At 42.5% G+C, this 17,712-nt stretch overlaps 1 protein-coding gene across 1 annotated transcript in view; it reads left to right on the plus strand.

Moving 5' to 3' along the window:
* Window positions 1-2,416: 2,416 nt before the first annotated feature.
* Window positions 2,417-17,712, plus strand: part of phf24.L (PHD finger protein 24 L homeolog) — a 77,865-nt gene continuing 62,569 nt past the window's right edge. The window contains exon 1 of the mRNA XM_018267287.2: window positions 2,417-3,243. The gene's annotated coding sequence lies outside the window, so the exon portion shown is untranslated. The remainder of the gene's footprint in view (window positions 3,244-17,712) is intronic.

A 17,712-nucleotide genomic window follows, 5' to 3' on the forward strand; every position in this document is an offset into this window, starting at 1 on the left:
TGAGAGGAGGACAAGGAACTGTCTGTGGTACTTAGAGGAGGACAAGGAACTGTCTGTGGTACTGAGAGGAGGACAAGGAACTGTCTTTGGTACTGAGAGGAGGACAAGGAACTGTCTGTGGTACTGAGAAGAGGACAAGGAACTGTCTGTGGTACTGAGAGGAGGACAAGGAACTGTTTGTGGTACTGAGAGGAGGACAAGGAACTGTCTGTGGTACTGAGAGGAGGACAAGGAACTGTCTGTGGTACTGAGAGGAGGACAAGGAACTGTCTTTGGTACTGAGAGGAGGACAAGGAACTGTCTGTGGTACTGAGAAGAGGACAAGGAACTGTTTGTGGTACTGAGAGGAGGACAAGGAACTGTTTGTGGTACTGAGAGGAGGACAAGGAACTGTCTGTGGTACTGAGAGGAGGACAAGGAACTGTTTGTGGTACTGAGAGGAGGACAAGGAACTGTCTGTGGTACTTAGAGGAGGACAAGGAACTGTCTGTGGTACTGAGAGGAGGACAAGGAACTGTCTGTGGTACTGAGAGGAGGACAAGGAACTGTCTTTGGTACTGAGAGGAGGACAATGAACTTTCTGTGGTACTGAGAGGAGGACAAGGAACTGTCTTTGGTACTGAGAGGAGGACAAGGAACTGTCTTTGGTACTGAGAGGAGGACAAGGAACTGTCTGTGGTACTGAGAGGAGGACAAGGAACTGTCTGTGGTACTGAGAGGAGGACAAGGAACTGTCTGTGGTACTGAGAGGAGGACAAGGAACTGTCTGTGGTACTGAGAGGAGGACAAGGAACTGTCTGTGGTACTGAGAGGAGGACAAGGGACTGTCTGTGGTACTGAGAGGATGACAAGGAGCTGTCTGTGGTACTGAGAGGAGGACAGGGAGCTGTCTTTGGTACTGAGAGGAGGACAAGAAACTGTCTGTGGTACTGAGAGGAGGACAATGAGCTGAATGTGGTACTGAGAGGAGGACAAGGTACTGTCTGTGGTACTGAGAGGAGGACATGGAACTGTTTGTGGAACTGAGAGGAGGACAAGGAACTTTCTGTGGAACTGAGAGGAGGACAAGGAACTTTCTTAAAACTGAAAAGGGAGTGGCTTATGACATTGAGAATTGCTAAGGAGCTGTCTGTGGTCCTAAAACTGTAAAATGTGCTCTGTCATCTTCAGAACCAAAAAATTAGCCATCTGTGGTACAGAGAAGTGCCAAGAAGCAGAGAAGGAGTTGTCTGTTGCACTAACAACTACTGAGCTTCTGTCTGTGGTACTGAGAACTGCAGAAGAGCTGTTTATGGTAATGAAAAGTGTGTCATTAAAATGACCCATTGTTGGTTCCAATCCACTGTACAGACCTTTCTCACACTCACAAATAAAACACTAACGCTCAGAACAAATCCCCCTCCATTTCCCCAATGTGTTTGTCCCTGATGTGTCAGAAACAAATAATGTGATTTTATTGAGAGGCAACAGCTTTGTGATTGTGAGGATTCTGCTCATAAAACCAATAAACTGGAATCTCCCCTCCGCTCTACAGGGACCAGAGACTGGGGGCAGGCGAGAGAAGCACAGGGGGCACAGGGATAGGTTGTAAACACCAATATCTGTGGCTGAACAAAAGCCGTCACATTATTTTAAACACAGAACATTTACATAAAAATCCTAGTAGATATTATTTGGGGGGTTGCAGAAAAGCTGGAGTTGAAGTTGCATATTGTACCAACTCTTTGTATACCCATACTCTATAAAATATCCTACTGCCACAGCCCTTTCCCATGACACAGTCTTGACTTATTATATAGACAATATCCCACAGTTATAGACCTATCTGACTCCACCTTGTCATGCAAACTCTCCCACTATCCTGCATTCTCAATACTTCTCACTATCTGTAATAGCCCCTTCCCTTGACCAATTCCCCTTCAGGGTCTGAATTAGGTGTAGGCTTCATAGGTATGTGCCTAGGGCATTGGGAGGGGGCATTCTGGAAGTGGTACAGCAATGGTAGGGGGTGTGAGGGGAGGGGCGGCGAGGGCATTGGTACAGAGGGTGAGGTTGGGCATTGCATCAGGCAAGTAGTATTGCCTTGGGAGTCAATACTATTTAGCATTGCCTTGCTATCCATGTATTCCACAGCTCCTCCTCATGACACCATCTCCCCTTGCTATACACACATGTTCCTATTCCCTTGGCACCATCTCTCATCTAACAGGTAAAGTCCATTTTTCTGACTGCATTACTAGATCTGCTGTACCTCAGCTACAGCCCCTTCCCAGATAAACCACTGAAGCACAAGGAAGTCCTACACCCCATTCTGCTAAGTATAGGGCTTGGAGTGTTTGCCCTGTTCCTTCCTCCATAAAGAGTGATATCAGCAATGGGGACCAGTCATTGAGTGAGTTTTTGTCTCTGTCCCTGGTGCTGAAGATTCTCCAGACCATAACAGGAAGGGTAATGTGATTTAATTTGCTCAATGAGGACAACATACCCATGTACTAATGCAGAAGCACTTGCCCACAGAAATACCTCTTATCTTCTAGCAGACACAGTTTCATCCAGTCCAATCAGCCATTATTTTGATGCACCGACTGACCTCGTTGAGGGTTTAGTTGAGAGACTGCAGCTCCTGCCTGAGCAACTGAACACATCCAGGCACAAGGAGAGAAGGGAGGCAGAGAAAAGGGAATAGGAGGGGCACTCGGAATGACTGGAAGCTTTAGAGGGGGCTGAGTGATTTTATTTGTATTTTCCAGCTCACGTCAGCAGGATTAACCCCCTTATACCCAAAGGGAGTGTAAATCAGATCCACTCAGAGCACTGTAGCGCCTCTGCTCCTGAACAGGTTAAATAAAGAGCAGTTGTTGTCTGCATAAGAGAATGGGCGCTTGGTAGCACAGACGCAGGAATACAGCAGCAACTTCTCCCAGGAGGCACATCAAACATTATCACCAGCCCTTGTGCTGCATTGCCCTCACAGCTATCCATTTATAGAGGGGATTCATTAGCAGTTCTGACTATCCCTCTCGGACACCTAGACCACCCCTCCCCAAACACACTCACCCCTCCTTCCCAAGCACTTGGGCTGTCTCTGTCGGAGAGCTGCAGTTGAGCTCTAAGGAAGATGGACTGAAGGCACCTCCTGGGGACGGTGCTACTTCTTGGGAAGGACAATCCAATGGCAGTGGCTAACGGCAGCCTGGATTAATTCAACTCACCGGTTAGAGACAATCAGTGAACTCATCAAGGGTAAGGAGACCAACCCAACCTTCACTGAGAGCCAAGTACAACCTGGAAGTTTTGATATAATGTTATTTTTTGTTTGTTTGCCCCGTGGTAGCTCTCATCTTCTTGTTGTTCAGAGAGAGATATTACTGTTGTGGGGCTGTTATTTCTCTCTTAGGGGCATTAAATTCTCATTCCACCAAAAATATCCAATGCTATAGCATGAAAAAAATAGTCTGTCTGTGCTTTGTTCCAACTCCATTATAGTCTAAAGGGAAATCTGGGGTTTAATGGCTAAACAAGTTTTTCTCATCAACTTGAATCCAGCCCCGTGTGGGAGATGTCACAAGATGTTGTTGCCTTCACAAGCATGCCGATTCTTTTCTACTTCTAGGATCTGGTTAAAGGGGTTGATGGGTTTGTGTAAAATGTCAGGGGTGTCAGGAGGTGACACCATTCTTTAAAGGACTTTGTATTGTGCCTTTTATATCATCTCACCCGCCTTGGCTATGCAATCAATAATGTATCCTAGACTGGTAGTGAGTATTTATTGGGATTAAGAAAATTCTCAGCATGCACAGTCTGAAATTGACAAGATGTTTGAGGGTGATCAAAACTGCAGTTATTGTTGGGGGATTAGTTTAATGACTCAAAGATCAGTGCTCAATTTATGTTAATTTACCATAAGAGGTTTGATGGTGGTCAGACTTATAGTTGCCTTTGAATGGGGGGAATTAGTTTAATGACATCTGAAGGATCATTGGATGATTAAAGTCAAGATTTCTCAGTAACATTGGAGGTTTGAGGGTTATTGGACCTGCAGTTATTGTTGGGGGTGGGGGATATTAGCTTAATTGCATCTGAAGGAACATAGGTTGATTTAAGTCAAGATTTCTATGTTCCATTAGAGGTTTGAGGGTCGTTGGCCTTCCCGTAGTTGGGAGTGGGGGATATTAGTTTAATTGCATCTGAAGGAGCATAGGTTGATTTAAGTCAAGATTTCTATGTTCCATTAGAGGTTTGAGGGTCGTTGGCCTTCCCGTAGTTGGGAGTGGGGGATATTAGTTTAATTGCATCTGAAGGAGCATAGGTTGATTTAAGTCAAGATTTCTATGTTCCATTAGAGGTTTGAGGGTCGTTGGCCTTCCCGTAGTTGGGAGTGGGGGATATTAGTTTAATTGCATCTGAAGGAGCATAGGTTGATTTAAGTCAAGTTTTCTCTGTTCTATTAGAGGTTTGAGGGTTGCTGGACCTGCTGTTGTTGTTGGGGGTGGGGGATATTAGTTTTATGACATCTGAAGGAGCATACTGTAGGTTGATTTAAGTCAAGATTTCTCTGTACCATTAAAGGTTTGAAGGTGGTTGGACCTGCAGTTATTGTTGGGGGTGGGGTATATTAGTTTAATGGCATCTGAAGGAGCATAGGTTTATTTAAGTCAAGATTTCTCTGTACCATTAGAGGTTTGAGGGTGGTTGGACCTGCAGTTGTTGTTGGGTGTTGGGGGTATTAGTTTGATTGCATCTGAAGGAGCATAGGTTGATTTAAGTCAAGATTTCTCTGTACCATTAGAGGTTTAAGGGTGGTTGGACCTGCAGTTGTTGTTGGGGTTGGGGGTTAGTTTGATGACATCTGTAGATAGATAGATTCTTTTATTTGTCACCTACAATGTTATACAAGTACAACCTGTAGTGAAATGTACCCTGATCATTCCAAAACTGTGTAATTTTTTAAAACAACAATATACTCCTGCAAATAAAAATAGTGCAACAGTGCTTACATCCAACTGACAGTGCAGTGCGTTAAATAATACATACTAAATATATAATAAATAAAATGTACTACCATATTTTTTAAAAAAAAACACAGCTGCGTTATGCTTATAATAGGAAATGACATGTTTAATTTCCTGCTGGGGAACACTAACTGCAAGATCAGTTCTTCTTGCTACCTTGGGAGGTTTGAGTGTGGCCAGACCTGTAGCTATTGAGAGGGGATTAGTTTGATGATGTCTGAAGCATCAAATGTTGATTTAAGATCTTGAAGAGTTGAGACTGATAGAAAACATATGAGAAACCCAAGGATCCTATTGATCCCCATTGCTTTACCTGACAAGTCACTAAAATTAAAAGTAGAATTTGGCTGGCTCAAAACATCATAATTACATAATTTCAAAAGCCCAAACCCATAGGTAACCAATCACTTCTACCTTCTGTTACTGGCACAATACCAACGTATTTAGGACTTGTTTGAACCAACTGGGAGATGTTAATTGCCCCACCCCCGCCAAACGTTTAAATCACCAAATTCCCAGATGTATTCCTGTACAATATACCCACTAATGTGTAAGATAAGCTGCAACATCTGTCTCCTGTCTAAGGGTAAATACTTCAGGATTCTCTGTAATGCAGGGGTCGGGCAGCAGATTGAAAGACACATAGGAACATAATAGTTGATATTTAAATCCAGTGCGGTGAATTAATCTGGTTTCAGACACAGGCAGTTCATTTTTATCAGATTTAGCCCAGGCATTTTGGACATGGTTCCCGATGGCAGATAAAACTGATTCAGACAGTTCTGACATTATATCTCAACCGTTTGTTATTGATTAATTGGACCTGTGACTACCCCATAACCCGAATTATGTTCTAAGCACCATCTATTCATCCACTGGTGTAAGATCATCACTATTGTCGTTCAAGAACAAAAAGAAGGCTGTTAATAGACTATGTATTAAGGGCTTGATATTTCTTGAAAAGAAATTAGAGCAGTAAAGCAGGAGATTGTTTTTCACTGAATCAGTCCCAAATTTATCCCAAGAGTAGAAATGACCGTATTGTGATTCCTGGTGTGGAAATTCAGACTGTGACAATTTTCACACCTCAGAAAAGGCAAATCTCACTGCATAAAATATTGAATTTTTACACCTGGAGTGATAATTTACCACCAGCAATTTATTTTTTTCACTTTAAGTATCTGTTGCCCAACTTGAGCAATTTCCTTCTGAAATTACCATTGCTAAACTGAACATCACCTGTCTGTCTCTATGTACCCAGTAACATGCCAGTCTCCACTACTGATCCCTTATGTACCCAGTATCATGCCAGTCTCCCCTACTGATCCCTCTGCCCATGTACCCAGTATCATGCCAGTCTCCCCTACTGATCCCTTATGTACCCAGTATCATGCCAGCCTTCCCTACTGATCCCTCTGCCCATGTACCCAGTATCATGCCAGTCTCCCCTACTGATCCCTTATGTACCCAGTATCATACCAGCCTTCCCTACTGATCCCTCTGCCCATGTACCCAGTATCATGCCAGCCTTCCCTACTGATCCCTCTGCCCATGTACCCAGTATCATGCCAGCCTTCCCTACTGATCCCTCTGCCCATGCAACCAGTATCATGCCAGTCTCCCCTATTGATCCCCCTGCCCATGTACCCAGTATCATGCCAATCTCCCCTACTGATCCCTTATGTACCCAGTATCATGCCAGCCTTCCCTACTGATCCCTCTGCCCATGCACCCAGTATCATGCCAGTCTCCCCTATTGATCCCTCTGCCCATGTACCCAGTATCATGCCAGTCTCCCCTACTGATCCCTCTGCCCATGCACCCAGTATTATGCCAGTCTCCCCTACTGATCCCTTATGTACCCAGTATCATGCCAGCCTTCCCTACTGATCCCTCTGCCCATGTACCCAGTATCATGCCAGTCTCCCCTATTGATCCCTCTGCCTATGTACCCAGTATCATGCCAGCCTTCCCTATATATAGGGTATAGAATATATAGAGAAGCCCCCATTAACTTGCATTACATTTATTAAGCAATTTGCTTTCATTCCCCAGGGCTTAATGATCCAATGGAGTGTTAGTTCTGCCCACCATAGCACAGATCTGGGTAGAAATCCCTCTGCTTATAATATAAGAAGGCTGAAAGTATTGAAAAGGTAAATAGGATGGAAACCATTAAATGTCAGTTGCACTTTAGTGGTCCTGTCTGAAATGCAGCCGCTAAACTACAGCTCCCAGTATCCCCTGACAAATGTAACCTCCACTGAGGGAATCCCTGATAAAGCTGGGAGCTGCCATGGGGCACTTGCCTCCTTCCCTCTCCCCACTGAAAAGCTCTAAATGCTCCAGGCTGAGCTCAGCGGAATATCTGATGCATGTTTGTTATATGTGAGTAAGACTGACCCATGCCAGGCCTATAATTCAGCAGCTGCATAAATTGGCCTGTGATAAATCCCCATTATTGTTTTTATACATTAAACCCTGGGATTTACATTAGCGAGGCCTCCTAATGGCTGCGTGATTAATTTGCCCTTTGTTACGGGAACAAAGCCCATTACGGCCAGGCATCTGATGGAGGAGAGTTAGCATGAAGGCCAGAAAAGAATAAATTACTCCTAATGCAACTTGATTTCCTCTATTGCCTTCCTCTGCCCGGGTAAATGGCACAGATAGATTTCTGGAGGGTTTTCCATTCATACTGAGAGCCGAGGTCAAGTGCCTCCCTGAGAGTTGTATTCGTTGCTTTCCGGCTGACTGATCATGGTAAATAATGGCAGCAACTCGGGGACTTGTCCTTTCCTAACAGGCAGTGCACTCGGTAGGGAATTGTCAGCAGAGAAATTCCTTTGCAACCCATGGGTTTATCTCTTTGGGGCAGGAGCTGCAACAGTAACACATTTACTGAGTGCAAAGAAAGGTGCAAATTGCAATAAACAGTCTGCCATGTTTTCTGCACTTTGTGTTTTGACGAGTATTATGAAAAATTCATATGGAGGTCAGGGACCGGCACTCCCCCGTAAATACAGTGCTGCCTGCATTTGTTTGTGCTGTTTGCAATGGGGCCGGCAGGGGTAGGGCAATAGTGATGGGCGAATTTCTCCCGTTTCGCCGAAAAATGACATTTTTTTTGACACCAGCGACAATTCCAACACTGGCGACAATTCTGATGCCCATTAAAGTCAATGGCCGCCTAGAATTCAACGCCGGAGTCAGAATGGTCACCGGTGAATTTTCGCAGCAATTTTGCGAATTTATTCACTGGCGGCGAAACGCGGAATTCCTGCCGAATAAATTCGCCCATCACTAATGGGCAACCCATTTGGAGCAAGGAAATAATTGTTGTTGAACTTGATGGACCATTAATATCTCTTTCCAGCCTTCTGTAGCGTGGGGCTTGAATTCTGTGGTTACTGGTAAAACTCCATTGACCCGTCCATTGCTTGTCTTGTATAACCTGCTTTTATTAAGTGACCTTTCATATTCTGAGCTCTTTCTCCCAAAGCTAATGAACTTTTACTGCAATATTTAAAGTATCTGCAGGTCCTGTTATTGTTGCTTTTTGGGGGGGGGGGGGTAGTTACTGTGTGCGATGAAGTCTTTGCCATCACTCTGGGCTGACGGCCAATAGAGGTGGATAAAGGAAAGTTCTTTAAATCTGGGTCACCAGTGTCTCTCCGACTCCTCTCTAAAAATACTTTAACTTTGCATCTAACTGTCTCTCTCCTCTAACAAGGCAATGACACCGCTCAGGAGGGACATTTGTTATGATGAGCTATTTCTGAATATTTCTTGGCTGCTCTTCTGGGCTGCTCTTAATTAGCACCACAGGGGGATTCTGGGCCTGCCAGTAAGTGGAGGCTATGAAGGTTTTTCCACATGAATTGGAATTCCAAGGTCGGCATTTCACTAAGTCTAGTTCTAGTCTAGTTCTAGTCTAGTTCCAAATTTATTTCAGGTGGACTTGTTTTTTGTGAGCAGCTGAGCAGAGCAAATGTAATTGTCATTTTTATGGTTTATTGGGTTAAGGTTGAACTTACAAGAGGTTTTTAGAAGATTCATCTTAGATTACTTCTTCAACTCTTTCCTGTTTGATTGGATCACAAAACCTCTTCAAGAGGAACCTAAACCTAGAGAGGGTGTTGAGTTGGAAGCCATATGCTGCTGCCTTAGTTTCATTACTGATCACATGGGGCATATCTGGACCTCCCTGGACATAAGGCACACTATTGATACAGCTCATTTGGAGCTCCACTAGATCTTCTCTAGAATCCACTTGCACATTTATTTCTGGTCCTGTTAACGAAACAATTGACAGTAAGAGCATACCTCAACCTTGGTGTTGTAGCTGGACTGAGTCACATGGCCCACCATAAAATGAACATCTAAAGTCCAATACAATGGATGGGCTTTAAAGTCCTTACTACTCCAGTGGGATTAGGTTCTACTTTCCAACAGTTCCACGAGGTCCTAGTAACACAAGTGGTTCACCAAACTGCTTTTTATAGGTGTATTCTAGGACTGAGAAGCTAGTGAGCATGACTTTTTGTGGTTACAGCACAAGTGTAGTAGATACCTGGGAGCAAGCAGTTGGTGGCAAAGGTACTCCACACTAAAGTATCTGAGCCGGTACATAATTTTAAGGAGGGACCCTGACACTGGTATTTACCAAATATGAATGAAGCATTCCACTGTTGTTGAACTTACAATCCCGGCATGCTCAGTAGAGTCATGATGCTCAGGTGAAGGTAGGAGCACCATGTCAGCAGGCCGCTATAGAACATAAGAGAGTCTGGAAGAGCTGAGTGCATGAAACGAGTGGGAACGTTGATATTTCTGAGATACTTGTAAAGTGCAGAAGAAATATTGTAGCTCAGTGGGATATTATTGCCATAATTCACGTGGAGGGCCCTTGATTTAGAGCTGCTGTAATATGAGCACCATTGTATCTTATCTTCCCCGTGTTTGAGAACAATACTCGAAATGCTATGTTACAATATAATTTAGATGCAGGCTGCCTGTGGAAAGTACATATTAGTAGTAATGAGGAGGGAGCACAAGTGCAGCCAGCTACCTATTCTCATCTAGAGATGTGCACTAACTAGTCAACTGGGCATGAAGAACCAGGCTCAACATAGTAATCTGGTGCAGGCGAGACTTGTTTTGATCAGGCAGTATATGCCCCTTTGGGTATTGGACATGGTGTGTATTGGCATGGTGCCACCAACCCTGCAGGGGAGCTGAGGAACTGGGTGCAGAGCTCTTTTGTGGGGGTCTAGCGGCTGCTGTTGGGGATGGGGCCTTTGAAAAAGTTCTATGACTTTGGAGAAGGTTTTAGGATTAAAATAGAACATAGATTCTTCAGACTTTGCATATGAAAAATATGTCTTTCGCTGTGTTTCTTTGCACGACAGGAGGCTGCTGCCTGCCCTAGTTCTGATTGTTAGAGACTGTAGAGAAGACTATAGAGAATGATGTACTGGGGTGTTGCTGAGGAATAGGGATTGTGCGCACCTTGGCACATAGATATGCCTCACTTAATTGGATTCCCCGGCGTGTTTATCTCTGCCAGAGGTTCCTCAGTATAAATAGGAGTGACAGGCTGTGAATAACAGATCACAATGCGTTGCACAGCGGCTGTGACTGATGAAGGGAGACGTAAAACAATGAGGAGAATAACAGATGAGATCTGGGCTAAATAAGCAAAAAGTTTCCCATTCAGTTACTATTCTCATCATGGTCTTTCACAGATGATTTAAACACGAGCCTCCCTTGTCTCCCTTGTACTGCTCCTTCTGCTCAATTCATTGCTCCGACCCCAGACTCTTGTTCCAATACCCCAACAACCTGCAATTACATAAATTCCAAATCTCATATGTCAAAGCATCACCTCTCCTGTGCAACTCAGACCATAAATACTAAACCCTCTCAGGCATATTTTGACTCCTTCCACTGCAGAGGAATTGTCAGGGCTGCTCTCTCCATCCCAAACCACCAGAGGTTCTCAAGGCTCCCACTACAATTGATCACAAGTCTCTTATATACAGACGTGTCCTCACAACTTTATCCTACTCAACTGGAATATTTCCACTGACCTTGTTGCCCAAGTACTTAGGAAAACATCCTCAGAATCAATTTCCTCTCAGACCCATTTTACTGTCAAAAACTCATACAATGGATTGTTATTTGCAAAACTTTCAGGACATTAAGTACTTTCCAATCAGGTTACTTATCTAAAAGCTAATGAATCACATCCTTGTTGCCAGGACCAGGATACTATATCATTCTCATTCTCCATTCTGCAGCAATTAATACAACTGACCACTCAATCCTTCTAAATATGGTCCATATGCTTGGGATCAGTGGTTCTGCTTTATCCAGCTTGTCTTCCTTTCTTTTTTTAAGTGTTCCTTCAATGTAAATATTTCTTAGTCCTCTTCCCCTGTTGAACAGTGCTCCAAGGGTCTGTCTTAGGCCTTCTTTGCCCGCTAGACCATCTGCCTTGACCCTTCCTTCATTTCTTCCTTTGGTGTCTCACACCACCTCCATGCTGACAACACACAGATCTTCTACTCCTGCCCTGACATTAGCCCTATCATTCAGGCTAAAGAAACACAATGCATGCAGACACCCAAAACGGAACTTCCTAAACTTGGCCGGGAGGGGAAACTACCAGACAGCAGATCTGCCACTGCAAGAATACATCCCTTCTTGTGTCCATCTACTGGCAAAACATTGACCCTTATCCATTTCAGAATCGTCTAATGAAGTCTTCCTCCACCCACTGCATTCCACCCTTAATGCTGCTCCCTATCATCTCTTATCTTATTTACTACTTTCTCTTTGGACTGGTTCTCCTAGGGCCCAATAGAGAACCCAACACCTTGGGCCCACTCTCAACAGTTATATATAGATAGGGCCAAAGGGTATATGCTTGTACATTAGAGCTGTTAGGCAATTCTCTGTAGACCATATAAAACCAGTATATAAAGGTTTCAGTGCTTTCAGCTATGAGGCAGCAAATTCAATATTAAATATGCTTCATTCAGTGCACTTGCACACGTCTCTCTCATGTAAGGGATCTTTTGGTTCTGCACCAGGTGCCCTTTAAAATCATTTAATTCCATGAATTGTTCCCCAGTAACAGAGTCGAGGGAAAGTCGCTTGACGTCAGTGGTGGAAGAACCTCAGGAAATCTCTGAGCCTGCAGCACATAAAGCCAGTGGAGCGTTCTACTACGCACAGTGAAAGTGGAAGATAATTTACTCGCTTTAGTTTTCTGTTGAATAGAGGTTCTAAGACTGCAGAGTGTGCCCTCAGGCCCCCAATTCCAAAGCTTAACCTGTGATGTACCAATCTAACCACATGTGTTTGCATGTGTGGCTTGGTCACATATTAGCAGAACAATTGTCCAGCACAGAGGATGGCCAACTAACCACAGGGTAGTGTGTAACAAACCTCAGGATCTTAATCCGTGCATTTAACCCACTTTCTATTTCCATTTGATCCAGTTCTACAGGCAGCAGCAGCAGGAGGGAGTACAGGGTTGGAATAATTTACAAGTCCAGGGAAGTCATTACTTTAACAAGGTGGAACCAAAGGGAATTCTCCAGCTGTGACCTGCAGAGGGAGACCCATCTATCATCCTACAGGATCAGCACATCTCCCAGTCCATAATTATCTATATTTGTCTTTGTCTTCCTCAGTAAGGGCAGTGCCACATTGTGCCCAAATATAATAAAGCTGTTATATATGGGCAGATGTTCAGAAAGAAGGAAGGCACATTGCAAGCAGGGGGTGGAGAGTACAGGGAAGGTTTTATTCAACAAGTAAAGCTCCAAGAACTTTTATACTTCAGCAGTTCAAAGCAATTTTACTTTTGTTGCTAAAATGTGCACCTCTTTCTTGGCACAAGCATCACGAGCCTTGTTCTTCAATAGAAACTCAATATTCCATCACAAAAAGCAAGCCAAACTCACAGCAGAAAGCAGACACATTAATAAAGTTGTAGTATTTGTTCTAAATATAAGAAAACAGAAGGACTTATTTCAACCCTAATGGCTTGATAGAAGTGTGTCGAGGTTGCTAACGATATATGTTCATGCAAGGCATTTACGTTAGCAGGGGCAGCTGATATTTTTGTTAGGTTTTAAGAAGCCAATAAAGCAACCCGTCATCAGAGGCAGGTCAATTGGTTGAGGGGAGCAGGGAACAAGTTTAGATTCCGAACTTTTATTTTTCATCTGTCCACACAACTGAGGAACCTGCTAATGAATAACAGACCCAGTTGATGCATAAACCTGTCTGACTTAGGAGGAAACTCAAAAGCATGCGTCTGTGTTTTTGGGCCGACCCCACATGACTCTGTTCCGTGTATCAGACTCTGTGCCTGCTAAACATGGAAGTGTAATGGCACGAGATCAGTCTCCACCTGCCTCTGAAATACAGGTGAAGAGAAGTATGGCAGATGCATAGTGTGTCCTTGCCCTAATGAGAAAGATTTGGGGGTGTTTATAGAAAACAGACTGTGCAACTCTAGGCAGTGTCATTCTGTGGCTAATAAAGCAAATAAAGTTCTGTCTTGTATAAAAAGGGCATTAACTCAAGGGATGAAAACATAATTTTGCCTCTTTTCAGGTCCCTGGTGAGGCCTCATCTGGAGTATGCATGAGGCATAGCGGTGGGACAGGCAATTTGTGATTGATAGCTGAGACTTTAGAATGAGTTTATAACAGGTAAAGCTGTTTTACTAATAAAAAAAAATAATCTGGGTTTCATGTTCAATTTGAAAAGAACTTTTATTAAACTGATTTTTATGTCTGGGTGACAGGTTCCCTTTAATAGAAATAGAAATAGATGGCTAAACACAAAACATAAAGAAAACATTGGGTCAATTGAAACCATAAGTAGAAATAACAGTAACTAAATGGTTAATTAGTCAATACTTTTTTGCTACACTCAGTCCCATGTTACCTTGTTGTACAGGTGCCATATCCCATGCGGCAGGTGTTCGGGTATTATATCTGGCTACAAAGAAAATTCAGTAACAATGTACGCTTATATTAAAAGTAACCATATATATATATATATATATATATATATATATATATATATATATATATATATATATATATATATATATATATAGGCAATGTATGGCTGGTGCACACGGTAAAAGGAATCCCATGCCTGTGCCACAGAGCCGAAACGTTGAAAATAAACTTTGGAACTTTTTCCTTATACTAAGTCCTGGTTGGTGCGGTTTGTTTTTCTAACTATTAATATATATATATATATATATATATATATATATATATATATATATATATATATATAGATATATATAAAACCAAAGGAATGGTGCACTCCGTAGACAAAATTAATACCTGGGTGCCAGCATGGAAAATAAGCAGTGAAAAAGGATTGCGGCACTCACAGGGTTTTAGTGAAAAAACAAAAAATATTTTATTATTAAGCCTCAACGTTTCGATCCCCCACAGGGATCTTTGTCAGGAGAAAAAACTTGCAAAAACTTGTTTGTTTTTGCTCCTGACGAAGATCCCTGTGGGGGATCGAAACGTTGAGGCTTAATAATAAAATATTTTTTGTTTTTTCACTAAAACACTGTGAGTGCCGCAATCCTTTTTCACTATATATATATATATCCAAGTCCAAAGGTGCACTCCGTAGACAAAGGCAGTACCTGGGTACCTGGGTGCTTTGTCAGGAGAAAACAAATGAACTCTGTTTGTTCATTTGTTTTCTCCTGACCAAGAGCCCTGTGTGGGCTCGAAACGTTGAGTTCAATAAAAACCTTTTATTTGCACTAAAAAGACCCTGTGAGTGCCGCTATTTTGCAAAGCTATATATATATATATATATATATATATGACAACTCACTCTAGTGCACTCCAAACCAAGCATGGCAACTGCCTGGGCGCTGGTCCAAAATCAATGCATAGTACTACAAACGCACCCCTAGGACTTAATCAGTGAAAAAATCATGTTTCGGCACTGTTACTGGGGTAATATATGATGTAAATCATGATGTAAATCATATAAATCATATAAAGGTCATAGAACTCCGAGGTGACTTCTAATACCCTCATATTTTGCAACAGGAGGTACTTTATTTATTATAATACACAAGTTTTAGTGAGTCTTGTGAAATGACATCACTACTCGCGTTTATAAATGATGACATCACTACTTACCGTTTATAAGGAAATAATTTACAAGATATTCATGGCTTTTGTGTATTATATATATATATATGTAAATTATATCCTTATAATACACAAATGCCATGAATATCTTGTAAATTATTTCCTTATAAACGGTGAGTTCTGATGTCATCAGTTATAAATGGTGAGTTCTGATGTCATTTCTGTCACATGACTCACTGAAACGTGTGTATTATAATAAATAAAGTACCCCCAGTTGCAAAATATGAGGATATTAGAAGTTACCTCGGAGTTCCATGACCTGTATAAAAACACTCGGCCTTCGGCCTCGTACTTTTATATGATCATGAAACTCCTCGGTAACTTATCGTTTTTTGTGCTCCTCGACTATCGAATTGGCGTAAATTCGCCTGAGTAGAATGATTTGAATAGATCGAGCTCAAAAACGATGCGACTATTCGCCCATTCGATAGTCGAAGTACTGTCTCTTTTAAAAATACTTCGACTGCCTACTTCGCCACCTAAAACCTACCGAATTGCTTTAAAAGCCTATGGGAAAGTGTCCTAGGCTTGTTTTCTAAGTTTTTGATTGAATAAAAAGGCATTCGATCCAATGAAAATCCTTCGATCGAATATTCGATCGGGCGAATATGCGCCCATTCGACTATTCGCCAGCGCGTAAATTCACCCGAATTGCCTATTCGATTCTATTCCCCAGTCGAATTTCGAGGGATTTAATTCGTTCGATCGTTCGATTTGAAGGATTTTAATCCATCGATCGAACAATTTTTCTTGACAATCAAAAAATACTTAGAAAGCCTATGGGGACCTTCCTCATAGGCTAACATTGACTTTGGTAGGTTTTAGGTGGCGAAGTGGGGGGTCGAAGTTTTTTTTAAAGAGACAGTACTTCGACTATCGAATGGTCGAATAGTCAAAGATTTTTAGTTCGAATCCTTCGATTCAAAGTCGTAGTCGAAGGTCAAAGTAGCCAATTCGATGGTCAAAGTAGCCAAAAAAAACCATTCGAAATTCAAAGTTTTTTTTTATTCTATTCCTTCACTTGAACTAAGTAAATGGGCCCCTTAGTGTCTCATCAATGTGTATGAATATGTTTATACCACATTATAGTCCTAGCGCTGCTACCCTGGTGCCCCATACTGAATGCAATTATTTAGGGCAGCCTCTGGCTACATTTTACTTTCTGTTTAGAGAGAGAGAGTCATTCGTTAACTTTTTCCTAGGGGCTGTCATCGATCTCCAGGGGAGTAGAATTGATTTTTTTGGCACAATACAGTAATTGCAAATAACATAATGTCGTATACGAGTCCACAGTATAATCACGACACCAAGAAGCAGACTAGGGGGGGAGTGTGTATCGGGCAAGATAAGCTCATTTATTGTGTAACCTCAGCCCAAAACTGCTGAATTTCTGTACAATCCCAAAATACACGTGAGACTGTCCCCATGGAGGTTGTGCATTTCGGGCAGATATCAGATGCTGTGGGTAGAGTTTCGCCAGACTGTACTGAGTATATTCTGTCTGATGTATCATCTCAGGTACTTGTATTAGGGCGACTTTCTCCATATGATCCTCCAGTTGGGGAATATCCCGTCTCCACTTTTGTTTAGACTTATCCAATGGATGGGGGGCCTGTCTGCAAGACCATTGTGTAACGTAATCATAGTGGTTTTCGCAGGCCTGGCTTGAGTAAATATTTTGGGATCCAGTCACATACCCCACAGTCACATTACTGGCAGCTCTGCAAGAATTCTGTTCCACGTCGGCTGCAGGCGTAGGATGGTTTTGCTCTATTTAAATATCCATAGGAAGCTTTATATGTCTGCATTATGTTCATCCGCCCCTGCTCCGTCTGTCAGAACCCGGCGCGTGACAAACCCAACCGACTGTTCTTTGGTGAACAAAACTGTGAGTGTGTAACTTACCCGGCTCCCAGCGGCTGAGGGGCCCAGAGTCTTACCTCCCAACTGCCCGTTTTCTGTGGGACAGATTGTGACAGCTCAGCCCGTAGTCCCGGGTTTCTTACTGAAATGTCCCGACTTTCTCTTTGATCCCCTGCACTGACTTGAGAAAAAGATACAATGTTTTTGAAACTTAATGAAAGGGGTTGTTCACCTTCAAACAACTAGTTGTTTTCAGATAAATCAGCAGAAATAACCAATTACTTTCTATTTTCTACGTGTCACTGTTTTTCTTATCTTGAAGTGTAAAATTTCATTTTTCACTTTCTAAAGCAGCTCTGAGAGGGGGGTCGCCGACCCTGTAAACTGTTTTAAATGGATTCATTTAGTTGATACATTTCTTATCTCTGTCCCTGCTGAGCAGAATCCCTGGGTTTCATTATAATTGATACAATAGTTACTGATACTCCAGAGATGCTGCTGAGAAATGGATCAACTCAATGTTGTAAAATTGTAACAGTTCAGAATCTGCACCTGAATTACTGAGTGTCAGACTCAAACACCAGAGACACCAACATTCAACTTAGACTTTGGAA

This window comes from Xenopus laevis, chromosome 1L (assembly GCF_017654675.1).
Source record: "Xenopus laevis strain J_2021 chromosome 1L, Xenopus_laevis_v10.1, whole genome shotgun sequence".
NCBI classification, from domain to species: Eukaryota; Metazoa; Chordata; class Amphibia; order Anura; family Pipidae; genus Xenopus; species Xenopus laevis.